Source organism: Dromiciops gliroides, chromosome 1, assembly GCF_019393635.1.
Source record: "Dromiciops gliroides isolate mDroGli1 chromosome 1, mDroGli1.pri, whole genome shotgun sequence".
Taxonomy (NCBI): Eukaryota; Metazoa; Chordata; class Mammalia; order Microbiotheria; family Microbiotheriidae; genus Dromiciops; species Dromiciops gliroides.
In genome coordinates this window covers 60868351-60881607 of record NC_057861.1, presented here as the reverse complement: position 1 = coordinate 60881607, position 13257 = coordinate 60868351, and the positions used below count along the sequence as shown (strand labels likewise).

The 13257-nt window shown below is 43.7% G+C and overlaps 1 long non-coding RNA gene across 2 annotated transcripts in view; it reads right to left on the bottom strand.

The window, feature by feature from the left end:
- The window catches only part of LOC122728120, a 48935-nt gene that overhangs the window by 30764 nt on the left and 4914 nt on the right, over positions 1 to 13257 (bottom strand). The window lies entirely within an intron of this gene.

The following is a 13257-nucleotide window of genomic DNA, read 5'->3' as shown; positions in this document are numbered from 1 at the left end:
CAGCTAGGTGGCGCAGTGGATAGAGCACTGGCCCTGGACTCAGGAGTACCTGAGTTCAAATCTGGCCTCAGACACTTAACGCTTACTAGCTGTGTGACCCTGGGCAAGTCACTTAATCCCAATTCTCTGCATTCAGGGCCCTCCCTAATCTTCAACTACCTCATTTCTTTGAGCCTAATGCATGCTACTGCTCTCTGTGAATTTTGTGTTGCAGCCAAACCGTATTGCTCACATCTCTATGCACAGATATTGTTTTCCCATCATTGTTTCTTTGCTCACCCTGTTTCCTTTGCCTGGAATGTCCTCTGACCTGAACTTCTCTCTCTTGAAATCCTACCCACCATGTAAATTTCAACTCAAAAGCCTCCTCCTCCAGGGAGCCTCTCCTCATTCTTCCCTCCCATTTGGTAAAGGCTTTGAATCTTACATAACACCTGCTTTTGTACCACTCTGATGAACTTGATCATACACTATTTTAAATTATAGTTATTAGTGTATGTGTCAAATCCCCCCATAAAAGTGTAAGCTCCATGGAGGCACCAGCCATATTTTAGCTGTACCTTACAGCTTCCCCAGTTCCTAGCACAGAAGTTGCCAAACAAATATTCATTGAATTTAATTTTGTAGCAACTTGAAATGTGATCTTAATCAGGGGCCAGATCATGAGAACTACTGGAGATCTATAGTCATTAATAAGGGGTGTGGTAATTTCTAGAGATGTGATGGGAGATGGATAACCTAAAGTGACTCTACAACTAAATGTTAGGAAAAAAAACTATAGAAAATTTGAATAGAATCTTACATATTTGGAAGGGGCCAGAGAAATCAGCTAAATCAATGTAAGAAGCTGACATAGGAAAACACAGCTTGGCTTTTACCTTATTCTTTCCCTCTTCTGTTGTACCAGGAGGAAGAGAGAAAGCACAGATGCATCAATAAGAACCACATCAACTCCAGTAATACCACTGCTAGGTTTATATCAAGAGAAAAAGACCTGTTTGTACAAAAATATTTCTAGCAGCTCTTTTTGTGGTAGCTAAGAATTGGGAAGCAAAGGAATGCCCATCAATGGGGGACTGGCTAAGCAAGCTGTGGTATATGATGGTGATGGAATATTGTTTTGCGATAAGAAATGACCAGCAGGATGACTTCAGAAACTGATGTATAGTGAAGTGAGAAGAACCAAGAGAACATTGTACACAGAGACAGCAATACTGCTTGATGAAGAACTGTGAATGACTTGACTATTCTCAACAATACAAGGATCCAAGACAATCCCAAAGGACTATTGATGAAACATACTATCTACCTGCAAAGAAAGAACTGATATTGATGGAACACAGACTGAAGCATGCTATTTTTCACTTTCTTTCATTTTTTCCTTTTAATCAAGTTTCCTTGTACAAAATGACAAATATGGTAATGTTTTACATAATCATACATGTATAACCCATATCTGATTGTTTGCTGCCTCAGGGAAGGGGCAGGGGAGGGAGGGAAAGAGGGATAAAAATGAGGACCCAAAACTATAAATAAAAATGTATTTTAAAAAAAGAACAACATCAACAACCAGATTGTTCACAGAGAGGGCAAATCGGACTATTTTCCCAATAAGTTTGAAGGAGCAAGTTTGCAAAGTTTACCCTGCTAACAAGATCAAAGGCTGAACTTTGATACCAAGGTATTGATTCAAAGTTTCAGTTTTGACATTTAATACCAAAGTATTTGATACAAATATACATTTTGATGCCAAGATTCTGTGAAGTCCCAAGGAGGCAAAGCTAGAGTTGTATATGTGCCTAAGAATGGCTTTCAAGTGAAGTTTAAAATTATGTTTTACACATAATTTACCTTGAAGGAAAGCCAAAATTGAACTGAATAATGTCTTAGAATAATTAAGATTAGGGAGAAATACACCTATATGTTTATATCACTTTGTCTTGTTATCATTGTGTAATTTTCAAAATGGTAATTGGAAAATGCTATATTAGCATTAATTAGAATAAATTTCTACTAAACATTTAATTAGCATAAATATATTCTATATTATCTCTATAAAAGTTCTTTTACTTTTAAAAAACTGAGTGGAAGAGAACACAATGGTTTTTAATTCAATAAACTCCATCTATGGGAAATTTAGTTATTTGGGGCATTCAAGTCAATTCAACATTTATGATGAGCCTTCTGCATAACACTCAGAAATGCTAGAGAAGCAAAGATGAAGTTAGATACCAGCCTTGGCCACAAGGGGGCTCCAAGGCCACAGTCCAGTCCCATTGTCCTCATCTGAAATGCAGGAACAATAACTGAGAGGAAATCTAAATATCCCCTGGCTAGCCAGCCACTTCTAGAAAGGGCTAGGAAATATTGCTGCATCTTCTCCCACAACTGACTGCCCTCCCTCCAGACAGCTTCATCACATGTCATGTGGGGAGATTCAATAGAAGCTTTGCAGGGTTTGAATTTTTCCTTCCAGATGCCAGTCCCTGCCCCTGACCCCAGAAGGACTGAAGACAATCACAGAACAGCCCAGTCACTCTTACTTCCCTAAGAGTTACACAATGCAGCCAAAGACTGGGTTTTTCTGCCAAAGTGACCTCTCCTTAAAAACTTTAAGTGCTTAACAAATTACCGTAAGTACTCAGTTAATCATCATCTTGACAGATGTGAAATACAGGCTGCTTGATGATGCAATGAATAGAGCACTGGGACTGGAGTCAGGAAGACCTGACTTCAAATCCAACCTCAGACACTTACTTGCTGTGTGATCCTCATCAACTAAACTTCTGTTGGCCTCAGTTCCTCCATTGGTAAAATGGGAGTAAAAACAGCACCTATATCCCTGAGTTATTATAAGGATCATAAGTTGTTCCTCCTACAATACAAGGTTTACAAAGCACTGCCCCACAACAGTTCTATTATGGAAGTAATGCAGGCATTATCCCCATTTTACTAACAGGAAAACTGAGACTCAGGGACAGGAAGTGACAGATGTATTGAATGATGAGACTGGTACTTAGTCTCTAGACTTTAACACCAAAGCTCTTCCTTAATAAAAACCTAAATAAAATAGCCCTTCAAAACAACTAAAAACGAAAATGAAATCTCTCCTACTTACAAGTGGTTTTAACTGAATTTACTTCTCTCTGTCCCACTATCACCTCAACTCCAGTCCCCATCTACTGTCCCTGGATTGGTTTTAAAGTTTCCCTTGTCATCTGCCCCAAATGCCTTCCTTCATCTGAGGCCCTGGCAGGAAGTCTCTGGGGTCGGATAGAGCTATCTTCTGACAGGGTCGTTCCTTCAAGCAGCAGAAGAGGACATGACAGTCTACACTGGCCCGCCATTGAAACATCAAGCACACACTGAACTCAGCAAATTGTCTTCACAGAGGGACCTCAACTCAGAACCTGTTCTTCTCTAGCTTCTGACCCTGGTTTGTCCTCAAGTCTTCCTGCTCATCTTAGTCCCATTTCTACCTTCCTTTTCCTGTGAGGTAAGTTAGCTTTGACTCTACTTTTGGGGGACATGGTTCTAAATTTCTCTCCAGAATGGTTGGATCAGTTCACAGCTCCACCAACAGTGCATTAGTGTTTTCCTGCATCTTCTCCAACATTTATAATTTTCCTTTTTTGTCATATTAGCCAATTTACTAATTTGCTTTCTGCCCCACCATTATGTGTACTGAAAGTGCTTTCTCCAAGGTTACTGGCGTGTCTTAACTGCTAATCTTATTGCCTTTTTTTTAGACTTCATTCTACTTGACCTCTGTGCAGTTTTTGACAGTGCCAACCACTCCTTCCTACTTGAAGCATTTCCCAAGACCCCAGGGGAAAGGGCCACAATGGGCACAGGCATCCTTGAAGTGCTGCTTTTTCTGTGAACTTTGTAACAGGTTGAGGAAAGGATGGAAGCTCATCTTAGTGTGATGAAAAAGAAACTGATGAGAGACATCAGGAAGATCGGTACAGAGAGATCGGTTCAGGGAGACCCACAACTGCATTTCATTCACGGGCTATGGTATATGATGGTGTTCTAGAACTGCTTCTGTAACCCAGGTCAGAGGAACCAGTGTCTTGTGGGAGGTTCCAACTCCTAGGGTAAAAGGGAATCAGTTCTAATGATAAAAGGCAACAATAACAATGGCTCATATATATAGATAGAGATAGAGATAGAGATAGAGATATGATTTAAAGCTTGCAAATCACATCACATAAATTATTCTATCCTCACAACAACCTTAAGAGAGAGAGATGTTGTGAAATTCTGAAGCCCAATGTAAATAATACACAGAACACTGAATTTGATCCTCAAAAAACTTGGGTTTGAGTCCCAGTTTAGCAGCTTTGTCAACCTGGGCATGGTCTAAACCTCAGTTTCTCATGTATAAAAAGGGGATAGTATTACTTGTACTGTCTAGTCATTGGTCAACAAGCATGTATTAAGTGCCTACTATGTGCCAGCATGGTGCTTAGAGCTGGAGATATGAGGAATGGCAAAAACAGTTTCCAATCTCATGAAGTTCACATTTTAATGGAGGAGATAACATGTAAATAAGCAGGTGCTTACAAGATCTCTGTATCTCTACATACACAGGCATCTCTCTGTCTCTCTCTCTCTCTCTCTCTCTCTCTCTCTCTGTCTATCTCTGTCTCTGTCTCTCTGTGTTGGAAGGCAATCTCACAGGGTAGGTACTATCACACCCCTAGTCTACCTCCTAGAGTTTTTCCAAATATTATGGAATTATAGATACTCAGAGTTGGAAGGCATCTAGGTTAGACAATATGAGGGGGATTATGAGCTAAACTCAGATTCATAGATTGTAATGTGCATATGTATGTGTGTGAGTATGTGTATATGATGGATGAGCCCTACATGTTTCCTTATAACTTCAGATCTTGGTCCATACAATAGCTATTCATTGTTTTTACTGTGTGGATCCATCATGGATCACATTATTTGGAGTACTTACAAGGTCATAATCTAGATAGAAGCAGACAGAGGATATTATGTCAGAGGATCAGCAGAAGTAAAGTCAAACATTCATTTATTTACTGTCTTAGGGAGGAGGGAGGGAAAGGAGGGAGGGAGACAAAGCTAAGTTAACACACAGGAGACAGGGTCAAGTGAAGCTCGTTAAGGATAGAGGAAACCCTAAATGTTTTTAAGCAATGGGAAAAGAGGCAGTGGATAAGGAGAGGCTGAAGATGAAAGAAAGGGGGGAATGTCCTAAGGGGCAAAATCTGGGAGAACTCAACAAACATGTGGGGGAGCTGGGCTTGAGCAAAAAGGTGCCCTCTTCAACCCCTCTTCAACAGAGACTGGAGGACAGAATGGGAGGGGATGCTGAAGAAGACTGGTGAGGCATGGAGTAAGGGAAAGGAGGGAGCCTCTGATTTCTCAGGAAAGCAGGAGATGATGTCCTCTACTAAGAGGAAAGGAAGAGAAGATGTTCTAAGAGTTTTGAGTAGAGATGTTCAGAATAGCCCCTGCAGAGATGATGCAAGAGTCGATCAGAGTAGCTACTAAACAAGTATAGTTGATTATATTATTGAAATGTTATTTTTAAAATTGAAATAAAAAATAAAATATAGAATACTCTAAAAAAAGAGAGTGAGTCAATCAGAGAAGGGAAGCTAGGTGGCCCAGTGGATAGAGCACCTGTCCTGGAGTCAGGAGGACCAGAGATCAAATACAGATTCATACACTTAACTTTGGGAAAGTCACTTAACCCCAATTGCCTCTTTAAAAAAAGAGTCAGAGAAAAATAAAAGGATTACTGCCCCAGACAGGAAAGGGCCCAGCTGAGATTAGATAACATAAATGTGTAATAAAGCCACTCAGCAGAATGTCTTCACAACTTTCTCAGGCTGTGTTCAGCAGCAAAGGGGTAACAGAGGCTTGGACTTTGCAATGCATGCCTGTCAATAGGTCAGAGAGACAAGAAATGAAGGGTAGCTGTGCACAGTTGACTCCACAAGGTCAGGATTGTAAAGGAAGGTAACTGAGGCCTGAGCATGTATGATGCACTTAGAGAACAGGAGCAGAGGATGGTAAGAAAAGCCCTGCAGAAATGTGAGCCACAGCTCTGATCTGAATCTCGGCCTTCAAAGGGAGACTCTGGCACATACCACTTGTCTCCCACTTATTCTTCCAACTCAACAGCATCTTTCAGATATGTCTCCAATTAAATGTCTACAGCCGGACTCCCAACATAGACAACCTCAGAGATGATGTAGGTCAACTCCCACAGTAACATACCTGACAAGTGCCCGTCCAGCCACATCTCACATAACTCTTCTTTATAAACTCTCCGACCCAAACTGGACAAGTAGCTATTCCCAGGACTTGGTGAATTCACACATGACCACCACACAGCCCTTTCTCAACTTTGTAGTGCAGAGGGCGAAAGTTTCATCACACACTTATTAGCTGTCCCAAACTTTCTTAGCCTCTTTCCTCATCTGTAAAATGAGAATAACAATAGCTCCAACTTTTCAGGGTTATTGTGAGGATCAAATAAGACAACACACATCAAGTACTCTGCAAACCTCAGCACTACACAGACACTAGCAATTATGATAATCAGCTCTGCCTCATGAAAGGCTTGTCAAGGCCTAGCTCCAGAGCCACCTCCTCTTCACAGGCTTCTCTGGTCCTCCCAACTAAAAGCCCATCCTTGGATTTTCCTTGAGTACTTTGTCTGGCTCTCCTTTTGGCACTATCACACTACTTAGCTTGTGTTATATTCATTAGCAGATGTCATACCCACCCTGTCAACAGGTGGTGGGCTCCTTAAAAGCATGGACCATGCTATAGACTGTTTGTGAGCATGGAAAAGGCCCGATCAGAGCTATACCTTTGGAAAATCTTTGGGCAAATGGAAAGGATGATTTGGACAGTTCACAGCTGGACTTCTGAGACCATCTAGTTCAAACTATCCCTGAATCACAGGCTCTTTCTACAACAACCCTGACAAGTGGTCACATCATCATTACCATCACCACCAATGCCACTATCATTCAGATAGCACTGACTATGTGCCAGGCACAGTGCTGTAGCCCCAGGAGCTGTCCCCGCACCTTGCACATCATAGGCACTTATAAACATTTGTTGGATTGAATTATTACCCACTGTTCCCCTTAACTTAATGCTTCAGCCAAAAAAAGGCTATTTGTTATACTTACACACACACACACACACACACACACACACACACACACACACACACCATGCCTCACATGTTCACAGAGGGAAGGGACCACCAAGGCCATCTAGTTCAATCTGTAGTTGAATAGGACTCCCTTTTTATGACATCCTGGGTAAGGGGTCACAAAATTACAACAATAATAAAAGCTAGTCCTTATATGGTGCCTACTATATCTCAGACACTATGCTGTGTTTTACAAATATTTTCTCAGTTGACTGTCACAGCAACCCTGGGAGCTGCTAATAGTAACCCCATTTTATAGATGAAGAAACAAACTGAGGAGACAACAGTGTAAGTGACTTTCCCAGGGTCCCATGGACAGTAGGTGTCTGAGGCTGAGTTTGATCTCAGGTTTGCTAACTCCAGGCCTATTGTTCCATCTACTGCATCGGCCAGCTGCCCAGGCCCTGCTCGATATTCTGAAGCACAGTGCAACCTCCAACATCTCTTGGCGACCCATCTTGCTTTTAGAAAGCTCCAGTTTTTAGCAAGTGTTCCGAGTTCCGGTTTGGTTGGTTTGGGGGATTTTTCCACATCCACTTCTCTGGATTCTCCTTTCTGGGGCCAAGCAGAATGAGTCTCAACCCTCTTCTTTATGAAAGTCTTTCAAAATTCTTAAGAGAGGGGGCGGCTAGGTGGTACAGTAGATAAAGCACCGGCTCTGGATTCAGGAGTACCTAAGTTCAAATCCAGCCTCAAACACTTGAGACTTACTAGCTGTGTGACCCTGGGCAAGTCACTTAACCCCCATGGCCCCGAAAAATAAATAAACAAACAAATAAATAAATGAATAAATGAATGAATGAATAAATAAATAAATAAAAATTCTTAAGAGAAGCTCTCTTGTCCCTCCTGGGGACCCACATCCAGCCTGTCAAAGTCTCTTCCAAAATGCAGTGCCAGAATTGCTCAGCTTTAGGTGATCTATAAAAATACTAATTTTCCTACAAAGAGTGACTTTTGTCACACGGGAACAACTCTCCAGGACACCCACCCAGTATATGTGGCGAGAACGTGAGACAGATATGGGGAGGAGGGCCAAGAGTGGGACAAGAAGCAGGTCAGAGCAAGCATAATCACCAAGCACACACACACACACACACACACACACACACACACACACACACACACACACACAGCTGGGCCTCTTAAGTCCCACTCTTCCCATTCCACCACCACCCCCATAGGCCTCTCTTAGAATGGGAGGCAATCCCTACTTTGCTACAGCCCAGATCCCAATACTCAGTTTGTCCATAAAATAAGTGGGTTGAACTAAATAACGTCTCAGATCCCTTCCAGTTCTAAATCTGTAACCCTGCCATTCTCTCTTCAGGGTCTTCTGGCCAGATTGGAGGAACTTAGAAGAAGAAAGGAGGTCACATCTGAGGGCTGGGTGAGAGACCATAAGGTGATGTGGTCTTAACATGCCTCTGGTGGCCAGCCACACCAGGCTATGAAGGGATGTCACATAGGGAATGGCAGGGAATACAGGGAAAGGAGAAGGCCATAAACTTACTCACTGCCCATCCCCATCTCCCTTCTTTCCCTGAAGATTAGGCTTAGACTCAGAGAGGGGAGGCTCACTCTATCATTTATGGGACTCAGCCCCTGGCCAGCTGTGTCCTTTATGCTGCTCCTCACAACAGCCTCAGAAAGAAGGAGGGAACCAAATGCTTATGAGGAGGAGGGGGAAGTACCTAGGGGACAGATCCCTGAGAGTAGCCCAGCCTTTCTTCCTTTGACTTGCCTGAAAACCTAGAAACTTTCCCCCCACCCCACCCCACCAAAGTCTTCCTCAGACACTGACTAACCCTAACCCTAACTCCTGACCTACCTCCTGCTCCCCAAATGGCCTATCTCCCACTGCTACCCCTCTCTCCTATACAATGGGGGCTATGTGCTATCTTGCCAAGGGCACAAGGCACGTCTTGAGTCTGGGGGTATGGACCACCCTGGTGACAAGGCGGTCAGCCTCAGGTCCAACTCACGGGTCTATGGCCACAGGGAACAGAGGGCATAGGCTGGCAGGGCAGTGAGACATGGCCAGCTGCTGGCTTTGGTGGGAGCTTGTCTACCCTAGGGCCTGAGCCATGGGAAGTGCTGCCATCTAGCTAAAGTTGGCCACTCAAAACTGTATGCCTCTGCGCCAACTGCCACCCAAGGTAAGGGTCCATGCCCCAGCACACTCCTGGTCCCACCTCTTCCCAGCCCTACCATAGCTCCTAACATTTCTCCTGCCCACAGATCTCCTTATCCTACTATACCCAACAGCCCATAATCTTCAATTCCAACAAACTCCAATTACCCATACTCTCCCCACCCCACCCTAACTCCAAAGGCACTGAAGACACTGTAGCATAATGGAAAGACTAGTTGACTTGGGGTCAGACAACCTGAGTTTGTATCTAGACTTGCCTATGGTCATACCATTGTAACGATTGGAATGATGCCACCTGCTGGAGACTTACTGTAGAAAAGTTCCGCCCATGAAGCGAAGGTCTTTGAGGGCAAGACCAGGAGTCTTTTCTTTGGCGTCAGGAAGTGGCGCAGGCTAGTGGGAGGAAGAAGGAAGAGACTGGCGGCTCAGTCTCACTCTCTTTCCTTTGGACTCTGGTGGAAAGTGGAGCTAGAAATGTGCTCTCCCTTTAATAGATAGGAATCTAGGCCTTTCTCTCTCTTTACCAAATTCTTATTCTCCTTAATAAATGCTTAAAAGTCTAACTCTTGCTAAAGCTTATAATTTATTGATGACCACTCATTAGATATTTTAGACAGACTAGCTAGAATTTTAGCCCTTAACACCATCAACTCTGGGCTTCACAATTTCCCAAGTCCTCTCTAGTTACTCCTATCATATGAACCTCCCCAACAGCACCCAACCCTTCCACAGCTCCCCACCCTCTAATCCCTAAATCAAAAAGCCTCAATGCCCCCAAAAGACCCCAGTAACCCCACTGTGCTCCCTACTGTCCCCAAACTCCTGCAATGCCACCAGTGGTTCCTGAAAAACAATCAACAAGCATTTATTAAGTACCTACTATGTGCCAAGCACTGTCCTAAACGTTAAGGATACAAAGACAAAAAGACACGGTGCCTGTTCACAAAGAACTTAGACTCTATCCGGGGAAACAACATGTATAACCTATAAATACATAATGTACACAAAGTAAACTCCAAGTAACAGAAGAAGGCTAGCAGCTAGGGGGGACCAGGAAAGGCTTCCTGCTGAAGGCCGTACTTGAACTAAGTTCTGAAGGTAGCTAAGAGTCTCAGAGGTGAGATCCAGGAGAAGTGAGGAGAGCCTGTGCAAGGCTGCTGGCTGTATGAGCAGAGAGAAGGTCAGGGAAGCAAGAGGCTCTGCTGAGGAAAGAAACTGTCAAGCTTTGCGGACTGATTGGATATGAAGGATGAGGGAAAGTGAGAATCAGGGAGAGGTGGGCTGCCCTCAGCAGAAAGAGGGAAGTCAGGATGATGGGTGGGTTTGGGAGAGGGGAGCTCCTGCATACCGTAGTCCACCACTACCATCTTACCTCTTTAATACCTAGATTATCAACTCCTGTTGCCTGTTGGTTACCTGTTCACTAACCTCTAAGTTACTGGCCAAGTACCCAAGTCAAGAGTAACTCTCATCTTTTGATCCCAGGGAGTTACTTGTCCCATTTGCTAGATTCAAGCTTCTTAAACTATGGGTTGTATAACTGAATGTGGTGGTCATGAATAATTTGGCAACAGTAAAAGGTTATGTATACCTATTTTATATACCTGTATATCTGGGGTCATGTAAAAATTTCTTGGGTGAAAAGGGCTCGCATGTGGAAAAAGTTTAAGAAGCTCTGTGCTAAATACCTAGGCCCCTAAGAAAATGGTCTGAGCCAGGCTGGACACTCAATACCTCATCTTTGAGAGTGCCCAGGAACACCTGGGGTAAGGATGGGAGGGAGACAGGGCCTAGGATCGTGCTGGGGTGGGGGGTGGAGAATGCTTTGAGCCCCCTCCCCCAGTCCTCTCCCCTTCTCTTAGACAGTCATGACTAAGGTACTGAGGATATCCCCTTAGGTGGCTAAACAGAGCACTGGGCCCCAAAGATCCCGGTTAAATGGTAGAATCTCAATAACTTCCCCTTCACAGATGCCAACCACCACTCCCAGAATGTGCTGTTGTCCTCAAATATTTGATCAGGAAGGCAGATTGGACTTGTTCTGCTTGATGTGAAGAGGACAGAACTGTGAGCACTGGGTAGAAGGCTCCATCAGACAGACTTTAATCTAGAGTAATAAAAAGTACCTTAATAATTAGAGTTATTCCAAAACAGAACAGGTCATCTTGGTGTGATATAATGAACTCTCCTTCACTGGAGATATCAGAGTGCAGGCTGGAGCTGAGAAGGCACTTGGAGACCATCTCGTCCCACCAGCTCATTTGACACGGGACATTGGGGCCCATAGGAGTTAATGGCCTGGGATTTGAGCTCTGGCTCTCTGACTCCAGATCCAAAGCTCTTTTGCCTACCCCTCTAACAGGGTAGAATGAGGTTTGTGATTCAGGGAGAAGCTGGGCTGAAATACTTTCGATGTCCCTTTCAATTCCAAGACTTTAATAACAATAACATGATAGGCAAAGAGTAGCATTTATAACTTCCCCAAGCTACTTCTCAATCATTACCTCAACTGAGTCTTTTTTAAGGTAAGGAAAGCTGAGGTTATATCTGCATTTTTCAGATGAAAAAAACAGGCCCAAAGAGTAGCTCACCCAAGGCAGCCCAGAGTACTGGATTGGGAATGAGCCCAGGAGTCAGGAAGCCTTGGAGTCAAGTACCACCTTGGACACACAGAAGGGCAGGAAGTGGGGGTTGATGGAAACCATGCTGGCTTTGGAGTCAGAGAACCAGCTCAGATTCTAACTATCACCCATTACAGATGTGACTCCAGCCTCAGTTTCTTAATCTGTAAAATGTGGAGCACCTTGAACTAAATGGCCTTTGATGTGCTTTCCAGTTGTACATCTCTGGTGCTAGGAGGCAGAGGCAAAAGCAGGCCTGAAAGTGCAGATCTCCCTTCTCCTGCCTCCTTATTCCCTATCCCCAGCCTTCCTCACACCACCCCCAATTCAGTTTCCCACTTTATCCATCTCTAATTCCTGTGTTACCCTGCAGGTGTCTGAAGCCAGCTCTAGAAAGCCGCAGTGAAATTTTCAGTGTGAGCATTTTTATACCTCAGAAATTGGCAAATGCTACAAATAAGGGCTTGATTTATTGTTTCGTTGATTGTCTAGACTTAATAAAGTGATGGGGTAAATGTTAATAATGCCAATTAAACTTAAAAGTGTGTCCCACATACATATACATATACATATACATATACATATACATATACATATACATATACATATACATATACATATACATATACATACATACTCACACATATATATTAGGACAGCTGGTTGTTAAACACTTTTTGGCACATCCCTGCTTTTACTCCATATGGGAATAGGAATCCCAATCTTTGTCGAACCCTCCTGTCCTGAACCATACCTGATCACTCTCACTCTCAACACAATGTCCAGAGCATCTGCTAAACTAAGGTTCTCTCCCAACACCCTTTCTCTAGTTTCTTCTTGGGGAGATCTTGCCCTCGTCCCTCCTCCCTGTCACATCACCACGCTCCACACCATCTATTCCTCCAGATCCCTCCCCTCCACATCCCTTACCTCCATGGAGATCCAGGACCCTGCACATGAGGTCCAACAGCTTGACCCAAGCCCACTCGAAACTCAATCCTTTGCCAAGACAAAAATGCTCCAGCCATTGTCCCATGCCTCCCACAATCCCCATCTTCCCCTTACTACCTCAGCTTCCTAAAGTTTCTCTCCATCTACTCTCTCCAGCTTCCCATCCTATCCATCCCCAGGCAAGAACTACATCTCCCAGCAGCACCTGCTCTGGCCAAGGGAAGAAAAAAAAAGTTTGGGCCAAAGCATTCCTGGAATTTGTTTCCTGCCTAAGGGAGGGAGGGAGGAGGGAGGGAGGGAGAAATCCAGCAGGGTGG